Consider the following 22,911-nt stretch of genomic DNA (forward strand, 5'->3'; position numbering starts at 1 on the left):
TTCCTGAGTAGAATCCCCAAGGGACAAGAGGGTAAATTGTGGAACAAAGTGCTGCCCAGACAAGTTGACCCTTGCAGCTGGCTCTGACATTTTCAGAATATCTGGGATGAAGGGAAGGGAGTAGATATATGGAGATGGAATCAGTTTATACCCCTAGGCTAATCATTTTAGTGTTCACGTGGCTGGGATGATGCAAGCCTCACTTCCAACAAAATCAGAGCCCATGGCCCATAATCCCAGTGCTACCCCGAATAGAGTTTCTCAGCCAGAGAAACAGGCATTATCAATGACCAGAGATTCAACGGTAGGTACACCACCCAACATCATAGTCTATACACACTGACAGTATTAGACTGACTGACTGACCACCTTGCAACCATCTTCCCTTCTATTGTCTATGGATAAAGTGTTCAAATATCTTTCCCCAAAGGTCAGTTGGCATGATTTCCACTTGATCACATCAGCTACTGGATGTACAAGCTGCCAGTCGTCACAAGATATCCCTGCCTGTGAATATACCAGGCAATGGGCAGGTAGTATGTATTTAAAAGACTTTTACGAATATATGAGTTTATATTTGTTTAGTCTTTGAAAATTAACTTAGAATTTTCACATTAAGCATAAATATTTTGAATGCAAGTATACATTAAAATGATTATTAGTATTATTTTTACTGATGAATCAGGGCAAGACCTTCATGTTAGAATCTGCTTTAACCAACCAAAACTTTTATTTAGTCATGAAATCTTTCCTTCTTTCTGAAGAGTGTGTTTATTTCATTCCATGCCATTTTATAGGGGGACGCCATTGAAGCACAGAGGGATTAAAGGATTTTTTTCAAACAAAACCAGAATTTATCTTAGCTTCCCTTTTGAAGTCTGGACTTTGAACATGTGATTGAAGTAACTCTTGGCAGTGGGGAGAAATGGTCATTGCCACTAGCAGGGGGTTGGGATTGATGTAACAGCACCCTAGAAGTTAAACCCAAGGTGATAGTAACAATGAGCATTTTGTAAAGTACCTGCATATTCTTTTTATTTATTTCCTTTTCTACATAACTAAGCTTTAAATATTTCGGTTTTATTTAAACCATGAAGTAGGAGAGGAAAGCCACAACTCTATGCTTGTGTTGGGATGTACTGACATGCAGCCAACAATGGTGGGATGTAATTGGTTATCAAAAGGTGTCAAAAGAAGTCGAACCTCACAAGATGAGAGCTGGCGTTCTCAGGTCCTGTCACAACTCTTGCGAACAGTGCGTCTTAATAGGGAAATATTTGAATTGTGTTTTATTATGAGAAACAGCTGTGGGCACTGATACTCAGACTTTTTGTATACCCAATGAAGCAATAGACTTTGAACCTGGAAATCTATAGTCTTCGTGATGCAAGAATTTCCTTATATGGAAACAAGGCCTACCCTGAATGCTGGCACTGTCTACTCTAGCCCAGCGGCAGTAAGATAAATCATTCTCTGCTCCTCATAGCTGCAGATTGACAACTGAACTTAAAACATCCTTCAAAAGAAATAAAGGGACACCAGGTATGGGACTATTTGTTATTCTCAATTTGGAATATAACACTTGAACAAGCAGATAGGAAATTTGAGTGAAACCAACCAAAAAACGGATCTGAATTATCATTCTTGCTAATAGTGGAACCAGAGACCAGCCTTTGTGGTCTATCTTAGCCGATCAGCAGTTTCTTTTCAACTCCTATTTGAGCAGTCTGGATTCCATCCAAGTTCAGTATTTTATTATCTCACCACTATTTTGGCACTAATCTCTTGGCTTCTGATCTGGCTATAAATCAATTTAGTTCATACCTGAGTCTTAGTTAAAAGAAAATTTTTTTCACTTGGGAATTATGTAGAGACAAAACAAAACAAACCTTAGTCTGGAGGAAGAGAGGCAATATTTTCTTTATTCGTTAAAGCATCAATTTGTACTGTCTTTCTTATGAAGCTATCATTTATTACCAATACTTGAAATCTCTGTGACTCAATCCATGTGCACACCATCAATAATCTCCTGAATCAGGAATGTCATGCTACTTCAGGCTTCTCTGCAACATTTTTCTATACTTTCAGACCCCCTGGAATGCTACTGTTCTAATTACATCAGAAGCAACAGAGTTATACTTATAAACTCGTGTCATTTGCAATTCTAACAGAACTGAATCCAAGTCATTAATTGAAGGAATGAATGTATTTTATCTGTTACCATAGCCAAATCTTGAAAATCCAAAGATTATTTTGATTTAGGATATAAAGGTAACTGTGGGAAGAAATTGGACTTGATCTCAAGTGAGCCAAGTGTTACTTACATTAAGGCGACATTTGAGAGCAATCAGGTAGCATTTCATAAATTCCTGCCTAAGTCCTGTGGGATTTTAATTTAATACTAAAGTGGATGTCCTCTCAAATTGAAGTTTTTTCAGCATTAGGTTTAGACTGAAAAACGGAAATTTATTTTACTGCTGTAACTGAGTTTAGAATGCATAAAGAATCTGCTAATAACTCAGCCCAATAACACATTTGGTGAAGATGTTTTATTCATTCATTTCCACCTATATATTCAAAGCTAAAGATTAACGTGTGTTCTTGATAAGCAAACTAAGAGCACATAATTCTTAACTTTGATCCTCACTAGCAGGTAAACCATTTTGAGATATACTGAATGAACCACCTGACAGATGCTTGTCTTTGCCGTAACTAACAATTAAATCTACTCTTCAACCATATTGGAAAAACTTTTTATTTTTCTATTGAAGTACAGGGAATATTTAAAAAAATACTGTATCTTATTGAAAATGAACAAAAACTTTTTCAACCCAGTTTCTCCATGATAAATCTTCTGCCCAGTTAGTGAAAGCCTTGACATAGATCTTTACCCCTCTACCTAATTGTCTAACAGGATCTTTATCTTTGGTCTGTTATATGATTATCATTGCTTTCTTCCCCATATTATAACCTAAACTTTGGCAAAGTAGTGGTGAGTTAGTAGTAGTAAGAATTCAGGACTCAGCTGTTTGACATGACACTTGCTTCCATGGCTTGAGAGTGAAGAGGAGAAAGCCACTTTGAAGTTTAGCATAGTTGCTTTTTTCTTTTAAAGAAATAATATGAAGACAAAGAAGCATAGATTTTAATCTAAATAAAACCTTCTGAGTTGGGAAAGCAGTATATATAATTCATAGAGACTTAAGAAATCAGCAACATCAAAATATGCACAAGACATGTAGAAACTCTACAAGAAACAAAGGAGGAAAGAGGGACATTCTTCTTCACCTAAAACCTTCCCAGCTCCTCAGGGGAAATGAGAAGAACGAAGGGAAGGGGAAAGTAGCACAGTCACTTGCCTTTTACACCAAAAGGAGATAGTGGTGAATTAGTTGATATCTTGTCTCTCTCTCTCTTTTTTAATTTTTAACTTTATTTTTTCGTTGCCACAGACACAACAAAAAAATTGTAAGGCAACTTTCCCTCCAGCCCATAGGCAGGGCTGTTAGGCCTTTTTGTTTTGAGTTGTCCAATTCCTGACCTTCTGTAGAGTGGACTTCTGCCCAGATTTGTGGGGTATGGCAGGTGGTAGAGACCAGGATCCCACACTGACTGAGAGAAGGCAGGACGTCAGAGGAGATGGCTGTCCAGTGTGGTATGAGCAGCAGCCGTGGGGAAGGACCAGCGGGGACACTGCTCTGTTTAGGAGAAGGAGGAATGGGAGCCACGTGCACCATTGCAGATGGCCAACATGGGCTGAGGGCAGGATGGGCAAGATGAGTGGGAGAATGGCAACAGTCAGAGCTGATATCGGACTTCTCACTTGTTCTCCCAAGTAGAAACTCAGAGCCAGATTTGATTTGAATTTGGCAAAACAAGACAAAGTAAAATACATTCTTATAAAGTGTCCTGGAGCAATTCATACAGTTACACTGTGAATACTTCATTAAACGGAATCAACTCTCATAACTAATTCAGAAAGCAGGCCTACGTTTCCCTGAGTTCTGTGTGCTCCCCCCAAAAGTTACTACGTTCGTTAGAATGTTTAGGAACTCCAAGTATCTTAAGGAATAGTTTCCAGACATCAGAGTTTCTTCTGACATATATGTCTCTAAGTTATGTTTGACAATTCAGAACAGAGGGGTCTCTGGCCATAAGAACTGAAACACTAGGGGCAACATTTATGTTCTGTAACTTTCCCTGTCTTTATGTTTACTCTGTACCTCATTAATTCACTGTTCCTGGAGCCTTTTAAGTTTGTAATAGTTTTAACTGTGAAAACTTTGTAAAATTGTTTCCAAAGAAAGAATGTGTATATTTTCTAACAATGGGAATGATAGGTCCACTGTAACAATGATAATAAGCCAAATAGCAGGCTTAAGATAGGGACTGTTATACTTGCTGTACTTGTTAAGATGGCAAAAAAGATCCAGGACAAAAGAAATGACACTATGAAAACAAAGTCCTGCTGTACACCAGTCACAAAAACCCTCCAATAATGGCATTCATTATATGAGATATGTAACTATACAATGCGGTCAGTGTGAATTCTGAGCCATGCACACAGCTCTTTTCTTACTCTACCAGTTTGGATGTAAATCTATTGAAATACGTGAATGGTCAACCAACTTTGTCTTGAAATACTTGTGCACTATATACAAGGTGGCAAATGGCCAGGATAGAAAGAATGCTTTTCACTACACCGATGGAAATCAGGCAATGATTGTTCCGTGAAAGTATAAGAAAATGTATGTGATTTTTCATTTTATTGATTACTTTCTCTCTTGAAAAATATCCTCCCACTTTATTATCATAAAATAATTACAGATTACTCTATGTTATACATAGTATTATTAATTTATGTTTATTTAAAGGTAACTATCCTCTTATTAGATATTAAAACAGAACTCAATATATTTAAGGCATGTGAATAACTTTTTACAAAAATCTTTCTGTAGATCTAAAATTAAAATTTAATGAAATAGATAAACATTTTCTATAGCTATTCTTTTTTTTTTTAAGATTTTATTTATTTATTTGACAGAGAGATAGACAGCACAAGTAGGCAGAGTGGCAGGCAGAGGGAGAGGGAGAAGCAGGCTCTCCGCTTCGCAGGGAGCCTGACGTGGGGCTCAATCCCAGGACCCTGGGATCATGACCTGAGCTGAAGGCAGCTGCTTAAATGACTGAGCCACACAGGTGCCCCTCTATAGCTATTCTTAATTAAACAAATAACCAAGAGAATAGAAGGTATTTATAATTATGATCTAATAAAATGTGCTTTTTAAAGATTTTTTCTAAAACTGCAATAACAATTATTCAGTATGTCTCATTCAGTGGCATGAAATAATTTATAAAGGGACATTGCTTTTCCTTGTATATAGCATTCATCTACACAAAATCCTGACCTAATGTCTGATTTTTAGCAGTTATTTATGATTTAACTATATTCGCAGAGATGTTGTGCACACCTGGTAAATTATGAAGTCAATTGTTCATTTTGCCCTCTTATTGAGTGTTGCACAATTGCTGAGCAAGCAATTCAATTATGCTTCAGGGCTGCAGGTGAAAATAAAGGTCCACTTGAGGTGGTTTCCGTGCTTTGGCCCAGTGACAAAAAATAATCAAGATCTGATATTCAAACTTTTCCTACTCAAATCATAGTTTTGAATTGAAATTGAATGTACACAAGGTGAAATTATGTTGCCTTTTTAAACTTCAGGAAAAATATCATATTGCTGCCTATACAAGCATAACATTGCTTGCTGTGGTGTTATGTTGGGATTCTATATGTGAAGTGACAAGCAAAGAAACAGGACTCCACTGCATGTTCCTATGCCCTATAAAATGTGCCGTGCTGATTGAAAAAAAACAGTTATTTTCGATCTTCATTCCAGTACTCACTGAAAAAGAGTTAATACCCACCTTCTGTTTTTTCCTAAATAAACTTGACAATATTGAGTAACATACACAAAGCACATTTTAACTTTATATAAATCATAAATCATATGTATATATGATTATTTTCAGAATATATATATATATGATTATTGTCAGAAAAAAAGGAGACTAAGTTAAAACTTCCTAAATAAGCCACTTCAATTGTCAGGAACACTAACTTTTATATTCTTGAGGAAAAACAATATTTTTAATTCCCCTAAAGCTTTCCCACCTTTGGTGATACGTGTATTCATGAACAATGGAGATACAAGGATCTGATGCTAACTTTGGTAGGTAGGTTTCAAAATAGAAAGCATGACTTAAGTGAGAAGAAGAAGCATTTTACCCTTCTTCCTAGAGACCCCTAGGAAAGGAAGCAAAATTAGTCATGGGTATGGCACTGACTTCCAGTGAGTGCTGTTAGACAAACCATGTAAAAACCCTGACCTATTTGCTAGGAGCTCAGGTCTATGGATGCGAGTGTACACAAGTATAATGCAAATATTTTTAATTATTATTTTTTAATTTAAAACTCATGCTATAATCTGCTTTTTGACATAGTAGTATAAAATAAAGCACATGGTTTTTATTATGATATCACACCCAATCTTGCAACTCAAAGTTCACTCCTAATAGTAAGGAACGGAATCTTTAAAAATTGAAATATTTCTAAAAGCTCCTAAGCCTTAAATCTTATATTAATATGTAGCTGCCCAGTGGAATTGTCACCTCAAAATGCCAAGTCTAATAGTGAATTTTTATTCTTGCATGTCTCTACCTTTTCTTGTAATTGATGTATTTATTATCAGAACTTCTTCTCTCCTATACATCATCCCTATACTTCCACCCAACCCTCTTCCCTACTCTACCCCCAAGTCTATCAGTCATTTCCTATCTATTTTTATCATGGAAGGCATTCAGTTGCACATCTTTCTCTCTGTTTTCATTGTGCTGAGTACTGCCATACACACTTTTTGTGAAAAAAAATTACACTTTTTTTAAAATTTTTACAAAATTAGTACATATTCATTATGAAAACTTGAGGCATGTAGAAATGTATAGGGATAAAAATAAAAATCTAGTTCAGTCTCATAACTGAGAGATAGACATTGCTTGTTATACATACATATTAGATTTTGGATATTTAGACCCTGTATAACACAGTTCTGAATCCTACAATTTTTGGTAAAATATTTTCCATGTCATTGAAATTATTATTAAACATCATTCAATATCTGGCTAATATTCGATCTTGGGGATGCACCACAGTTTTTTAAACCATTACCTTCTTCTAAATCAAACCTGTTTTAGTTTTTGGTTATGAATAACTTTATAAGGAACAATTTTAACACAAATTTGTTTGAATTCCTGATTATTTAGGTTTGCTTCCTAGAAATGAAATCACAGAGTTGAAAACTATGAATGTGACCAGGGTATATAGTATAGTAACATGTTTCTTAAAGTTGTCAGTGTTAAGTGGGGAGTTTGATTATAAGACCCCTTGCAGAGGAAAAATGACAACCACAAGAACACATATTCACCATTTGTATAAGATTAGGATGAAGAAAACAGTTGCTCAGAAAATCCATAGCTTTTTCAGAGTGGGTTCACAGTGGAATGGTCATTCTTCAAGTGCAGGATACTGGGATCTAGTGCCTAGTGTTCCAGAAAAAATATTTCTAAAGTAAAGGAAATAGGGGCGCCTGGGTGGCTCAGTCATTAAGCATCTGCCTTCGGCTCGGTCATGATCCCAAGGTCCCGGGATCCAGCCCCGCATGGGGCTCCCTGCTCGGCGGGAAGCCTGCTTCTCCCTCTCCCACTCCCCCTGCTTGTGTTCCCTCTCTCGCTGTCTCTCTCTCTCTGTCTGTCAAATAAATACATAAAATCTTTAAAAATAAATAAAGGAAATAATGAATTGTAGGGTTTGTTTCTTAGAACTTCAATCAGTGTAGTAAAATTACCTCCATAGGGGCCATGAGCAAAGAGAAGCAAGTCTTTGGAGGTATACGGATTTGTAATAATCCAAAAAGCAGTACTAGACTAGAGCTTGAAGAAACGGTTCTCCATAAATTTCAGCTCATGGAATTTGCAGGGATGGAACAGCAAAGAATTCTAACAGTAGCACGAGGAATGCACACAGCCTGTACGATGACGAGCTACATGGAGCTTCCGTGGCTCTCTAACCCTGAGCTGCCTCTAGCTCAGAAAAATCCACAGAAAGGAGAAGGGGGCAGTACGGAGGCCTCTATGCCGAGGCTCCGACACAATTTACTGCCCTTGAATCGCCTGGTGGCAAAATACCCAGGAAGCAACTGACTACAAAAGTTGCTTGCAAGAGTGCGCCCTCTCCTGGACGAGTGAAGAAACCTCACTGGTACGGGTCTGGTACTGAGGCACTCCCCTCGATGTTTTCAGAACTTCGTTGAATTTCTGACTGGCAAACTTCTCTTGCAGGGTCTGCTCTGAGACATTGCTCAAGGACCTCAAAAAAAGATCTGCATTTCCAGAGCGCAGCTATTGGTGCTTTGTAGGAGACAAGTGAGGCTTATCTAGTTGGCCTTTTTGAAGAAAACAATTTGTTTGCTATCTGTACCAAAGGTGTAACAATTATGCCCAAAGACATCCAACTAGCAGCTGCGTACATGGAAAATGTGCTTAAGAACTCACTATGAGGGGAAACATTTCATTATGAAAAAAATTCTTTTCTTCCTGTTATGGGATTTTTTCCCCCCATGAGGTCAAATGGTACCTAAGTATATAATTGCAAGTGGAAAAGTAAGGGATAGAAATTAAGTATTGGCAGTTTTTCCATTTTTCTTTCTGTGTGGATTTTTAATATAAATGTGGGGATGTAGAGCATTAATACAAGTCAAAAAGTTTCAGTAAACAAATTCTAGCAGTTCAACTCTACAATAATTATAAATCAACCTGTTACATTTTTCTGGACAATTCTAGCATTTAGATTTTTTCAAAACAGGTATATTTCTAATTGACAGGAACTGTCAATTACATGTTTGTGGTTTTTTTATCATGCAGATTCTATCCATTTATTATACTTTTCTAAATGAAGTTTTCCTACATGAAAGTACGTTTCTATGTTTGTCTTCTGTACTGTTCCTGTAAATGGGCTATTAAAATACATTAAACTCTTGGGACACCTGGGTGGCATCTTCCTTTGGCTCATGTCGTGATCCCAGGGTCCTGGGATGGAGCCCCATGTTGGACTCCCTGCTCTGTGAGGAGCCTGCTTCTCCCTCTGCTTACAGCTCCCCCGACTTGTGCTCTCTCTGTCAAATGAATAAATAAAATCTTTAAAAAAACCACATTAAGCTGTTTTAAAAACAGCCGAATGGAGTGCAAGCTTAAAGCTCCCTATAGTACTTAACCATACAGTGCATTTGATAGGGTGACCACCTGTACAAAGAGACAAAACAAGTTACTACACATACGTAAGGATAAAACTTGTAGAAAATCTACTCTGGATCCACACTAACACAACAGAATAGAGAAGAAAAAAGCTCTGAATTTGTATGTCCCTAGAAAATCCATAAAAATTATAGTCTGAAAAATTATGAAATTATGTTAACTGTAGCCATAGAAAAATTTCAATTTAGCACCTATAATATATTTCATTTAATCATATGCCTTTTGTCAAACGCTATCAAGATTTGTCCTCCTAGGAATCAAAGTCATTGGATTGATTCAATAGCATACACTAAACATACTTTTGGATTAAGAGTAGTTGTTTCGAATCCAGTATGGTAGAGTTCAATTCAGTAAAAGCAATTTGTTAATGGACTTTAGTAGAAGAATCTGTAGCTCTTTGATGGTTTAGGTTTGACTCTAGTTGGAATGGATTTGAGGAGTCCCAATAAGAAAGCCATATCCCTGGCACAAATGGGACTTTAGTCTTTTGTTTTTAAAGTCAGGAAAGAAACCATCAAAGGCAGTATGAAACCAGGCCTTGAGTCCCTAGGAGTCTTGTTTCTGATGTTCTCCACTGTGTCCCCCATGTTCTGACTAACCCCAGAAACATAGAAGTTTTTGTTTTTCTATTTGTCTTTTTAGGTAATATTTTAAAATAAAAGTTAGGTTAAAAAAAAAAAAAAGGAGACTCCAAAAGTATTCCTGTGACAGTGTTATGTGACCATTCTTACTATCTTGACTCTCCTGCTGGTATTTACACCCAGTTCTTTTATAACCATCAAGGGACATGGGTTAGAACTGAGCTAATGTACATCACCAATTCATGGCCACAGTGTTGAAGTCCTCAGGAAGATCACCAATTTCTCCAAATATTTTGTGATGATTTTAAGGCTATTTATACAAGGTTTTGGAAAACATGGGGATTGTCAGATGAGAGATACTGTGGCTTTATTTTGCCTGCTCCTCAAGTGAAATGTTGACCAAGATATGTAAGAATTTGTCAAGAAGCAAACAGGCTCAAGACTTAGAAGTAAATTAAAATAAATTAACATGATTTTTTTATCTAGAAATAAAATTTACTCCATTAAATAACTCATCCAGGCAGAATTATATATTTCCTAAAAGTGGGGGTCATAGGGACCCTGTTTACCATTATATCCTCAATGCATAGTGTCACCCTAAAACATAATAGACATTCAATACATATTTGTTGAACAAAAAGACAAAATAAATGTACATTCCTTAAAGTCTATGTAGATTAATAAATTGATGAGACTGAGAAGACCTCACAATTTACAACTGTCTTAAACTTGTACCAGAACATTTTACTCTGAGTTTTAGAAGCAATGTATTATTTTTGAATTTAATTTGCATATCTGATCTGTAGTGTGGATAAGGTTTATGGGTATTATCAGTTTGTGTTCTTTTATTTTTTTCTTAAAGATTTTATTTATTTATTTGAGAGAGAGAGAAATCACAAGCAGGGGGGAGGGGCAGAGGGAGAGGGAGAAGCGGAGCAGAAGCCCCCTGAGCTGAGCTCGATCCCAGGGTCCTCGAGATCATGACCTCAGCCAAGGTAGACACTTAATGACTGAGTCTCCCGCAACCCTGGTTTGTGTTCTTTTTTGGAGAATTGTGATTTTTTTGCTAGTTTTTCTTAAGTTCTTGGTAATATTTCTTATCAATTTTTATTTTGTTTTTACATAATTAAAAAAATTACATTTCTTTTATATCAGACCCTTCCTCAGTTTTGAGAAACTGATATTAATTTTGATATTGGCTTGGTTAAAAATAAATTCAAGGAGTGACTAGGTGGCTTAGTTGGTTAAGCATCTGCCTTCAGTTCAGGTCATGATCTCAGGGTCTTGGGATTGGGCCCTGCATTGGGCCCTGCTGAGCAGGGAGCCTGCTTCTCCCTCTGACTCTGCTGCTCCCCCTGCTTGGGCGTACTCTCTTTCTCTCTCAAATAAATAAATAAAATTTTTTAAAAAATAAATTAAATAAATAAATAAAAATAAATTCCAAAGTGTATAAGTAGCATGCGGATAAATTTCCCACATTTTTTCATAACTTTATTGATATAATATAGATAAATTGTAGTCTTAGTTGAAATACATTATATTTCTATGTATAAATGTATAAAATGTATAACCTGTATCATTGTATAAAAATTGCCATCTATTTGTATTAAATTTGAGTACAGTAGAAGATTTAATATTTACATTACCTCATAGCAAAATCCTTTGCTAAGAGAAGTCCTTTAACTTATTTGTTTATGGATGAATTTTTAAATTTTTCTTTTTTGGACAACCTACTGAATGGAAGAAGATATTTGCAAATGACATACCTGATAAAGGGTTAGTATCCAAAATATATAAAGAACTTATACAACTCAAAATAAAAAAAATCCAATTCAAAAATGAGAAGACATGAACAGACATTTCTTTAAAGAAGACATACAGATTGCCAACAGATACATAAAAAGATGCTCAATATCACTCCTCATCAAAGAAATGCAAATCCCCAAAACCACAGATACCACCTCACACCTGTCAGAAATGGCCAAAATCAAAAACATAATAAACAGTGTTGGTGAGGATGTGGAGAGAAAGGAGCTCTTGTGCTCTGTTGGTAGGAATACAAACTGGTATAACTACTGTGGAAAACAGTATGGTGGTTCCTTAAAAATTAAAAATAGAACTATCATGATCCAGTAATTAAACTACTATTTACCTAAAGATTATGAAAACACTAATTTGAAAAGATATATGCACCCCTATGTTTATAGTAGCATTATTTACAATCTTCAAAGGATGGAAGCAGCCCAAGTGTCCATCCATAGATGGACAAGAAGATGTGGTGTGTGTGTGTGTGTGTGTGTGTGTGTGTGTGTATAGGAATATTACTCAGCCATCAGAAAGGATGAATACCCAACTTTTACATCAACATGGATGGGACTGGAGGAGATGATGCTAAGTGAAATAAGTCAAGCAGAGAAAGTCAATTATCATATGGTTTCACTTATTTGTGGAACATCAGGAATAGCATGGAGGACATTAGGAGAAGGAAGGGAAAAATGAAGGGGGGGAATCAGAGGGGGAGACGAACCATGAGAGACTATGGACTCTGAGAAACAAGCTGAGGGTTCTAGAGGGGAGGGGGGTGGGGGGATGTGTTAGCCTGGTGATGGGTATCAAGGAGGGCACGTACTGCATGGAGCACTGGGTGTTATACGAAAACAATGAATCGTGGATCACCACATCAGAAAGTAATGATGTATTGTATGGTGATTAACATAACATAATTTAAAAAAAGAAAAAAGAATGAAATCTTGCTATTTTCTATGATATGGATGTATCTAGAGAGTATAATGCTAAGCAAAAGAAGTCAGAGAAAGACAAATACCATATGATTTCACTCTGTGGAATTTAAGAAAGAAAACAAACAAACAAAAAACAACAACAAAAATACAAAGAAAAAAGAGACAACCCAAAAACCAGACTTAACTATGGAGAACAAACTGGTGGTTACCAGAGGGGAGGTGGGAGGCGGTAAGTGAAATAAGTGAAGGGGATTAAGAGTACACTTATCATAATGATCACTGAGTAATGTATAGAATTGTTGAATCACTATATGGTACACCTGAAACTAATATAATACTATATGTTAACTATACTGGGATTAAAAAATTCTTTTTTGTAGACTGCATGTGTATTGAATAAAACAGAATAATAGAACTGATATAAACCAGACAAATTCTTTTTGATCTTGCCTAGAGTTTACCTTACAAAGCAAAGAATCATTACTTTTGAGTTGACAAGATTCTAAAACTAAATTCCACAAGTTTTGCAACTAAGAAAAAGATTAAAAATAAAGTTCAAAAGGGAACACTAAAAGTTAATTAGCTCTTTTGTAGTCTTCTTGTTTTAGCCATAATAGATTTCAAATATTATGTTTTAAATTAATTGAAATCAACAAATTTGTGTAATGTATAATATTAATTTTGTTAGTATAATATTAATTTTGTTTATTCTAAAAAGAAGCAAATTTAGTAATTCTGTCTTTTTTTTAATCTAGAGAGTTTTCTCAGTATAAACCTCTCAAATTTCAACCTTTCATTTATTTTCCAGGTATACACAGTCAGTTGAACCTAACTTGATATTTGCATTTTTAGTACATATGGAGGAAAAAAAAAAAACATTCTCATTCAAGTTTTTTTTTTTTTTTTACTAACTAATGCACAGATCACTAGATGAGTTTCATTTTCACTATCAAATTCTAGGAAATACATGGAGAGGCACAAAGAGAGGGTGTTTCAAATTACAGAATAATTACCATGTTGATAATAATAACGGCAAGAATCTGTTTGGATTTCCTATATCATAGATCCATTTCTATTTGCTATGTACATATATTACAGCACTTTACACTCCAGGAAACCTCATAGGGTATTGTCATTTTCTGCATCCTGTTCATGGTCACACAAGTACTAACTAGTACATCCTAGATTTGCATGCATGTCTACCTGATTTCAAAGTATATGCCATTTCTCATCCATGTCACTCCTTAATTCTAAATTGTCCATTCACATTAACATTTGCTAGAAAACTAGAGGTGATGATCTCCGGTATATAAGAGAAAATCACATATTCCATCAGAGATTTTGGTTCAGAGAGGAATTGGTGAACAGTGCTGATTAAGACAACAAATTTTATAATTCTTAATCCTTCTGTGGGTGACAATAAATCTAGATTTCAGATTGCTATCTCTCCAAATGGGTGAATCAAATTTCCAAGTAGAGGAAACACTACCCTCATTATTCTCCAAAAAGGTAATCTTTCACGTTAGCTCAACAGAACCACAGAGAATCAGAATAGAACTCTAAAGCTGCAACCTACTGTGACTTGCTAGGGACTATGGGCAGGCAACCTACGTCCACTTTGCAGGCAATACAACAGACTCATGCCATGTTCCTTTAAACTCTCAAACAGTGACAACATTTCAAAATGTTTTTCATTATCATCTTCTTGCTACGAAAGTGAGAGATTAACATTATGATGTTATTCATTGATACAATCAATATCTACATTGATTTTATACTCATAAGGTTCAAAGAAAAATGCTCCTTAAATATGAACAATAATATTTCTCAAACGGATATTCTATTTATTAATCAAAATAATGGGTCATTGGACCTGAAATCAGAAATGAAACATGGGTTGTATATGTCTGCACATCAAGACTTAGACAAACCAATACAAAATCCAGAACACCAAAAGATGTTTCATGGAAAATCAGGATGGCCGAAGGCTAGCAGGCAAGCATCTAAAGATATGCCTAATTTAATAGCCAATAGTGAATAAAGAATGGCATATCTAGTTTTGCAATACTATTTACAGATAGAATCCTAAACACAAGTTTCAAAATTTATATAAATTGATTCTAATAATGCATTTTAAGTGAGTAACTAGAGATGAAAACATTAACTCCATTTTAGACTTACATTGCCATTTGTTTTAAAGTATAGATATTTAAGAAAATACAACATACCCTTTAGTAAAAAACAGTAAAAGTAAGACAAACCAAAACCTTAAATGTTGATTTTGATGTAACATATATATGTACAAAGAAAAGACAAGAGATTTGATCTAAACATATCTGCAAAGCTAAGAGAAAATTTAGTCACATGTTGTACTAACAACAGTGTTGCTGAATATAAATACCCAAACTATGATTTAGTTTTGGTAACTGTTAGGATCCCAATACTGTTTTACAAAATCAAATCATTTAAAGAAGAAAAATTACCACTAGCTGAGTACCCTTAAATGCTATCAGTTTATGAAATAGTCTCTGAAAAACCACTTAGTCACTGACAATGACAAATCTTATTTATGTACTTTCACAATATAGCTCAGTTCATTTCTGAATATAGGCTCTTCATAATGGAATTCAATATTGATTAAGCACACAATTAATAAATCAATTTAATTCTAAAGCATTGATATTTTTCTTTTTTTTCCAGTGAGCTTTTTTCAATTGAGAAATGTGAATTTAAGATTGCCTGTCATTTGATCTCAGAAAAATTGATAAATGATTTACAGCTTGTTAAAATTTGAGTTTTCTTTCTAACAGAGGGATCCCTTTCCCTTCATGGAAAATATATTTATTTTAAAATTATATGTACATTATATACATTATATATATAATATATAAAACATGTATTATATATGTAATATATATAGGTGTATACATACGTACACAAATACTTTTTTAAAAGATTTTTTTTTATTTTTTTATTTTTTATTTTTTTATTTTTAAAGATTTTATTTTTTTAGAGCAGTTTTAGATTTACACCGAAATGGAGAGGGAAATACAGAGACTCCCCCTTTACCTCCTGCCCCGACACATGCATAGCCTTCCTCACTATAAACATCACTCTCTGAAGTGGTCCATTTGTGCAATTGATGAAACTACACTGACACATTATAATCACTCCAAGTCCATAGTTTACCTTAGCCATTTTTGGTGTTGGACATTCTATGAATTTGGACAAATATATAATGACATCCATCCATCATTATACTATCCTATGGAGTATTTTCACAGCTCTAACAATCTACCTATTCATCTCCCCACTCCCACCCTTATTCCTGGCAACCACTTCTCTTTTTTACTATCTCTATAGTGTTGCCTTTACTGGAATGTCATACAGTTGGATTCATACAAAATGTAGCCTTTTCACATTGACTTCTTTCATTTAGTAATACACATTTAAGGTTCCTCCTTGTCTTTTCACACCTTAATAGATCTTTTCTGTTTTTATTTTTCCCCTTCTCCTTCCTCCCCTTTCCTCCTCCTCCTCCTCCTCCTCCTCCTCCTCCTCCTCCTCCTCCTTCTTCTTCTTCTTCTTTTCTCTCTCTCTCTTTCTATCTCTGTACTGAAAAATAATCCATTGTCTGGATGTACTACAATTTATTTATCTATTCATTCACCTCCTGAAGGACATCTTCATTGCTTCCATGTTTTAGAAAATATAAATAAAGTTGCTATAAGCATCTGTGTGCAGGTTTTTAGGTGGACATAAGTTTTGAACTCCTCTGGGTAAATACCAAAGGATATGATTGCTGGATTGTATGATAATAGTATGTTTAGTTTGGCAAGAAACTACCGATCTCTCTTCCAAAGTGGCTGTAACATTTTGCATTCCCACTAGCAATGAATGACAGTTCCTACTGCTCTACAGCTTCACCAGCATTTGGTGTTGTCAGTGTTTCAATTTCGGTCATTTGAACAGATGCATAATGGTATCTTGGTGTTTTAATTTGTATTTCCCTGATGATATATGATATGGATTATCTTTTCATATGCTTATTTGCCATCTGTCTATGTTCTTTGATGAAGTGTCTACTGTCTGTTAAGATGTTTGGACCTTTTTTTTTATGTTGGGTTCTTTTGTTTCCTTATTGCTGAGTTTTAAAAGTTCTTTGTATATTTTAGATTACAGTCCTTTATTGGGTGTGTCTTTTGCAAATATTTTCTCCCAATTTGGGACTTGTCTTCTAATTCTCTTGGCATTACCTTTTAATTTTACTAAAGTCTAGCTTATCAATTCTTTCTTTCATGGGTCATGTCTTTGGTGGTGTATTTAAAAGGAATCACCACACCTAATTGAGTTATTTTTGTGGAAAGTGTAAGATCTGTGTCTAGAGTCTTTTTTTTTTTTTTTTTTTTTTTGGTGCATGGATGTCCAGGCTTTCTAGAACCATTTTCTGAAGAGACTATCATTGCTCTATCACACATACTTTTTTTGTGATAAAGTGATTTATTTCAGCCTTACCAAAATCAGAGTGTTCATAAACACATACAAAAATACCTTTATCTATTATAACAACAATGTTCAGGAAGAGTAGTTGATTTTAGTGTTCAGCTTTTTTATTTTTCTTCATCAATAGTAGATAATCGATTCAAACCAATTTTCTTCTTTTCTAATGCATTTATTTTCTGGTGATTTATGTGCTCATTCCAATCAATTGGACCAAAGAAACCCTCACCCCTGAGTACCCCTGAGCATTAAACATTTGATCAATATAAGAGTTTCATTGTAGAAAGTAGTGTTAAAAGTTTATTCATTCAGCGCACTCTTTAGAGATGATTAACTGTCTTTATTATATTAAAGCAAACCCAAAGCCATCTGCCAAAGGCGATTGTGTCCAAGCACTGAAACCATTTCATGTGAAAACTCATTTTCAGGCGCCTAATTATTTTTCATTATAGTGGCAGTGTAGAATAGATTGGAATTGGACAGTAATTGCCAGGTCTGAGCAGTGTGGACCATTGCAATGTATCAGTTTAGATGAAGTGTGACAAGGATACATCTAGCTACTATATAACTTCCATTAACCAACTTCCCTGTCCCTGATCATGTAACACTTCATAGAATGTGGTCAGCACAAGGTCATAATAATGGCTTTCTGACTGACTTCAAGTATTTTGTATAAGTGCAAGCTGTTAACCCCCCGTGTTAGCATTGTTTTAGGAATGTCCAGTTATTACAGTCATCAAAAATATCAATTTCTTCAAGAGGGACAAATAAACTTGTTTAAAGTACAAATTTCAAACTCAAGTTTGACTTCTTTCATATGCAATGATCCAAAAAGGAAAACATGACTAAAATTACAATAATTTCATGTAATATAATTTTAAGTGATCAATATTATTCAGTCAATCCAGTATACTGATCAGAAAAATTCTATCCAAGTAGAAAACAGTCTCAAATTATTTCTAAATATGTAACCAAGTAGATAATTTTTAAGCCAACTGACTAGTAAAGTGAAACAGCCATACCTACAGATAAACCCTTTTCCTAAACAAGTTTTCTCTACAGGAATAACACTAATAGAATATTTAAGTGACTCTCAATTGGGTGATCAAGCCCCCCTCCCCCCCACCCACCAATGTCTGGAGACATTTTTGCTCGTTGCAGGGGGCAGGGGTCCTATTGGAATCTAGTGGACTGAGTCTAGGGATGTTACTAAACATCCGAAATGTGCAGGATAGCTTTCCCACAACACAGACAACAAAGAATTATCTGGCCTAAAATGTCAATAGTGTCAAGATTGAAAAACCCTGGAATACATGTGTTAACTTCCGATTTGTTTCCCTGTTCCCCAAAATATAAAAAATTATTCTTTTTTTAATGATTGACTTTTCTTAAATATTTTCCGTCTGTAGACCATTAAGTTATCAACATCATTTAGTAATAAATTTCCCTCTATATTATATTTTATTTTACTTAATGTCAGTTCACACATGCTCCACTTTGGGAGTTTTAACTCACGGCCCTTTTTTGCCCCTCAGTTTTATTTCAAGATAATTGACCTGCTTCACTGTGTAAGTTTAAGGTGTACAGTATGATGGTTTGATTCACGTGTATTGTGGAAGGATTATCACAGTCGGTTTAGCTAATATGCGTCTTCTTATATGGATACAATGACGAAAAGGAAAAATAATTTCTTTGTGATGAAACCTCTTAGGATTTACTCTCTTAACAACTTTCCTATATATCACACAGAAATTTTAACTATAGTCATCATGTTGTACATTATATCCCTGGTATTAATGCATCTTGTAGCTGGAAGTTTGTACCTTCTCACCACCTTTCCCCTCCCCCTATTCTTTGCCTCTGGTAACTGGAAGTCTGATCTCTTTTTATATGAGGTTGGGTTTCTGTTTGGTTTGGTTTGGTTTTAGATTCCACCTTTAAGTGAGATCAAACAGTGTTTGTCTTTCTCTGATTTATTTTGCTTAGCGTAATGCCTTCAAGGTCCATCCATGTTGTGGTAGGATTTCTTCATTTTTTATGGCTGAATAATATTCCATTGTGTATATATACCATAACTTTTTTATCCATTCATCCCATGGGTGGACACTTAAGTTATTTCTATGTATTGGCTATTGTAAATAATGCTACCATAAACATGGAGGTACAGATATCTTTTCAAGTTATTATTTTCACTTCCTTTAGATATATTCTGAAAAGTGAAATTGCTAGATTATATGGTAGTTCCATTTTTAATTTTTTGAGGACACTCTATGCAGATTTCTATTGTGGCTGTACCAGTTTACAATCCCATGAACAGTGCACAGGATTCCCACTTTTCCACATCCACACCTGCATTTGTTATTTTTTGTCTTTTTGATGACTCCTAATGACTAGTGATGTTGAGCGTCTTTTCATGTACCTGTTGACCTATTGTGTATCTTCTGTAGAGGATTTGCCCATTTTTAAAATGAATCCTTTTTCTTCTCTTTTGCTATTGAGTTGTATGTGTTCTTTATATATTTTCAGTATTAACCCCTTATCAGAAATATAGATTGCAAATATTTTTCCCATTTCATAGGTTTTCTTTTCACTTTGTTGGTATTTATTTATTTATTTATTTATTTATTTATTTATTTATTGCTGTGCAGGCACTTTTTAGTTTGAGGTAGTCCCACTTGCTTATATTTGATTTTGTTGCTTGTGCTTTAGGTGTCATATCCAAAAAATTATTACCATGATTCATGTCAAGGAGATTTATTTTTATGTTTTCTTCTAAAATCTTTATGGTTTTAAGTCTTACATTTAAGCTTTGAATCCATATTGAGTTAATTTTTGTGGGTGGTATAAGATAAGGGTCCAATTTCATTCCTGTACATGTGAAAATCCAATTATCCCAGCACCATTTATTGAAAACTGTCTTTTCTCTATTGAGTATTCTTGGCTCTCTCATCAAATATTAGTTGATCATATATGCTTGGGTTTATTTCTGAGGTTTGATCCTGTTCTGTTGGTTTATTTGTCTGTTTTCATGCCAGTGTCATACTCTTTTGATGACTATAGGTTTATGGTATAGATTGAAATCTGAAAGTACGATAATTCCTGCTTTGTGTTGCTTTCTCAGAATTTCTTTCACTGTTCAGGATCTTTTGGGGCTCCATATAAGTATTAGAAGTGTTTTTTTTTTCTGCTTCTGTATAAAATATCACTGGAATCTTGATAGATATTACATTGGATCTGTAGATAGCTATTGGTGATATTGACATTTATCTGTGTCTTTTTCAGTGCTTTCATCAATGTCTTACAGTTTTCAGTGCACAGGTCTTTCCCCTCCTTGGTTAAATTTATTCCTAGCCATTTAATCTTTCTGATGCCATTGTAAATGAGATTGTTTTCTTGATTTCTTTTTCTGATAGTTTATTACTGGTATATAGAAATGCATCAGATTTTTGTATATTAATTTTGTATCCTGTTGCTTTACTGAATTCATTTGTGCATTCTAACAGTGTTTTGATGGAGTCTTTAGGATTTTTTATTTAGAGTATCAAGTCATCTGCATACAGTGACAATTTTACTTGCATTTTTGGGGTCTAACTGCTATGCCTAGGATTTCCTATACTATGATGAATAAAAGGGACAAGAGTGCGCATTCTTATCTTATTCCTAATCTTAGAGGAAAACCTTTCAGCATTTCACTATTAAGTATGATATTAGCTGTGGGTTTGTCATATATAGCCTTTATTTTGTTTAGGCACATTTCCTCTCTACCCACTTCGTTGAGAATTTTTTATCATAAATGGACATTGAATTTTGTCAAATGCTTTTTCTATATGTATTGAGATGATCATATCATTTTTGTCTTTCATTTTGTTGATGTGGTATATAACATCAATTGATGTACAGTTGTTAAAACATTTTTGCACCCCTGGAATAAATCCCACTTGATCATGGTGTGTATGATCCTTTTCATGTATTTTTTAATTTGGTTTGCTACTATTTTGTTGAGAAATTTTGCATCTATGTTTATCAAGGATATTGGCCTGCAATTTTCTGTTTCTTCCTTTCTTTTTTTTTTTTTTTTTTTTGTGGTGTCCTTCCTTGTATGATTTTGGTATCAGTCTAAGGCTGGCCTCATAAAATGAGTATGGCAATATTCCCTCCTCTTTGACTTTTTAAAAGATTTTGAGAATGATTGGTGTTAATTCTTCTTTAAGTGTTTGATAAAATTTGCCAGCAAATCTATCTGAGCTTTCCTTTGTGGGGAAATTTTTGATTCCTGATTTGATCTCCTTACTAGTAATTGGTCTATTCAGATTTTCTATTTCTTCCTTATTCAGTTTTATTAAGTTGTATTTTTCTAAGAATTTTTCCATTTCTCCTAGATTGTCAAGTTTGTTGGCATATGGTTGTTCCTAATGGGTTCTTATGATCCTGTGAATTTCTGTCATATCTGTGGTAATGTCTCCTTTTTCATGTATAATTTTGTCGATGTAGGTCCTTTCTCTGTTTTCCTTAGTTATTCTGGTAATGGTTTGTCAGATTTATCTTTTTCCTAGAACCAACTCTTAGTTTGCTTCATCTTTCCTATATTGTTTTTCTGTTCTCTATTTCATTTATTTCTGCTCTAATTTTTATTATTTCCTTTTCCTTTCTTCTGCTAACTTTGGACTCAGTATGTTTTTTTTTTCTTTTCTTCTTCTTCTTCTTCTTCTTCTTCTTCTTCTTCTTCTTCTTCTTCTTCTTCTTCTTCTTCTTCTGCGTCTTCTTCTTCTGCTTCTTTCTCTGCTGCTTCTTCTGCTTCTGCTTCTGCTTCTTCTGCTTCTGCTTCTGCTTGTTCTTTTTTTTTTTACTTATTTAAGGCACAGTTAGGTTGTTTATTTGGGACCTTTCTTGTTTCTTAATGAAAGTGTGTATTGCTATAAAATTCTGTCTTAGAACTGCTTTTACTGTGCCCCTAAAGTTCTGGTATGTGGTATTTCCACTTTTGTTTGTCTCAAGCAACTTTTTTATTTCAGCTTTAATTTATTCTTTGATACATTGATTGTTTAGGAGACTGTTGTATAATTTCATGAATTTCATGAATTTTCCAGCTTTCCTCTTGTTACTGATTTTTAGTTTCATGCCATTGTGGTCAGAAAAGATGCTTGTATGATTGCAATCTTCTTGAATTTTAAGCCTTGATTTGAGGCCTAACATGTGGTCTATCTTAGAAAATATTCCATGTGTGCTTGAAAAGAAGGTGCATCCTGTTATTGGTTAGAATGTTCTGTATATGTCTGTTAGGTCCACTAGGTTTCTACTGTTGTTTACTGCTGTTCAAATGTGCTGTTGCCTTAGTAATTCTCTGTCTGAATGATCTATCCATTGTTGAAAGTGGGATATAAAAATCCCCAACTGTTATTGTAATATAGCTGATTTATCCTTTTAGCTCTGTTAGTTTTTGCTTAATATATTAGGTGCTCCAGTGTTGCTCCACAAATATTTACAATTATTATATCTTCCTGAATTATTGACCCCTTTATCATTATGTAATGACCTTCTTTGTCTCTTTTTACCATATTTAGGGTAAAGTTTATTTTGTCTAAGTATAGCCATACCTGCTTTTTTTTGTTTGTTTGTTTGGTTTTGTTTGGTTTGGCTTTTTTGTTTACCATTGCTTGAAATGTCATTTTCCATTCCTTCATTCTCACTCTATGTGTGTACTTAAGGCTAACGTGAGTCTCTTG

Source organism: Eumetopias jubatus, unplaced genomic scaffold (assembly GCF_037043125.1).
Source record: "Eumetopias jubatus isolate StellerSeaLion01/CBP00866 unplaced genomic scaffold, mEumJub1_p1.0 scaffold_6, whole genome shotgun sequence".
Lineage (NCBI taxonomy): Eukaryota > Metazoa > Chordata > Mammalia > Carnivora > Otariidae > Eumetopias > Eumetopias jubatus.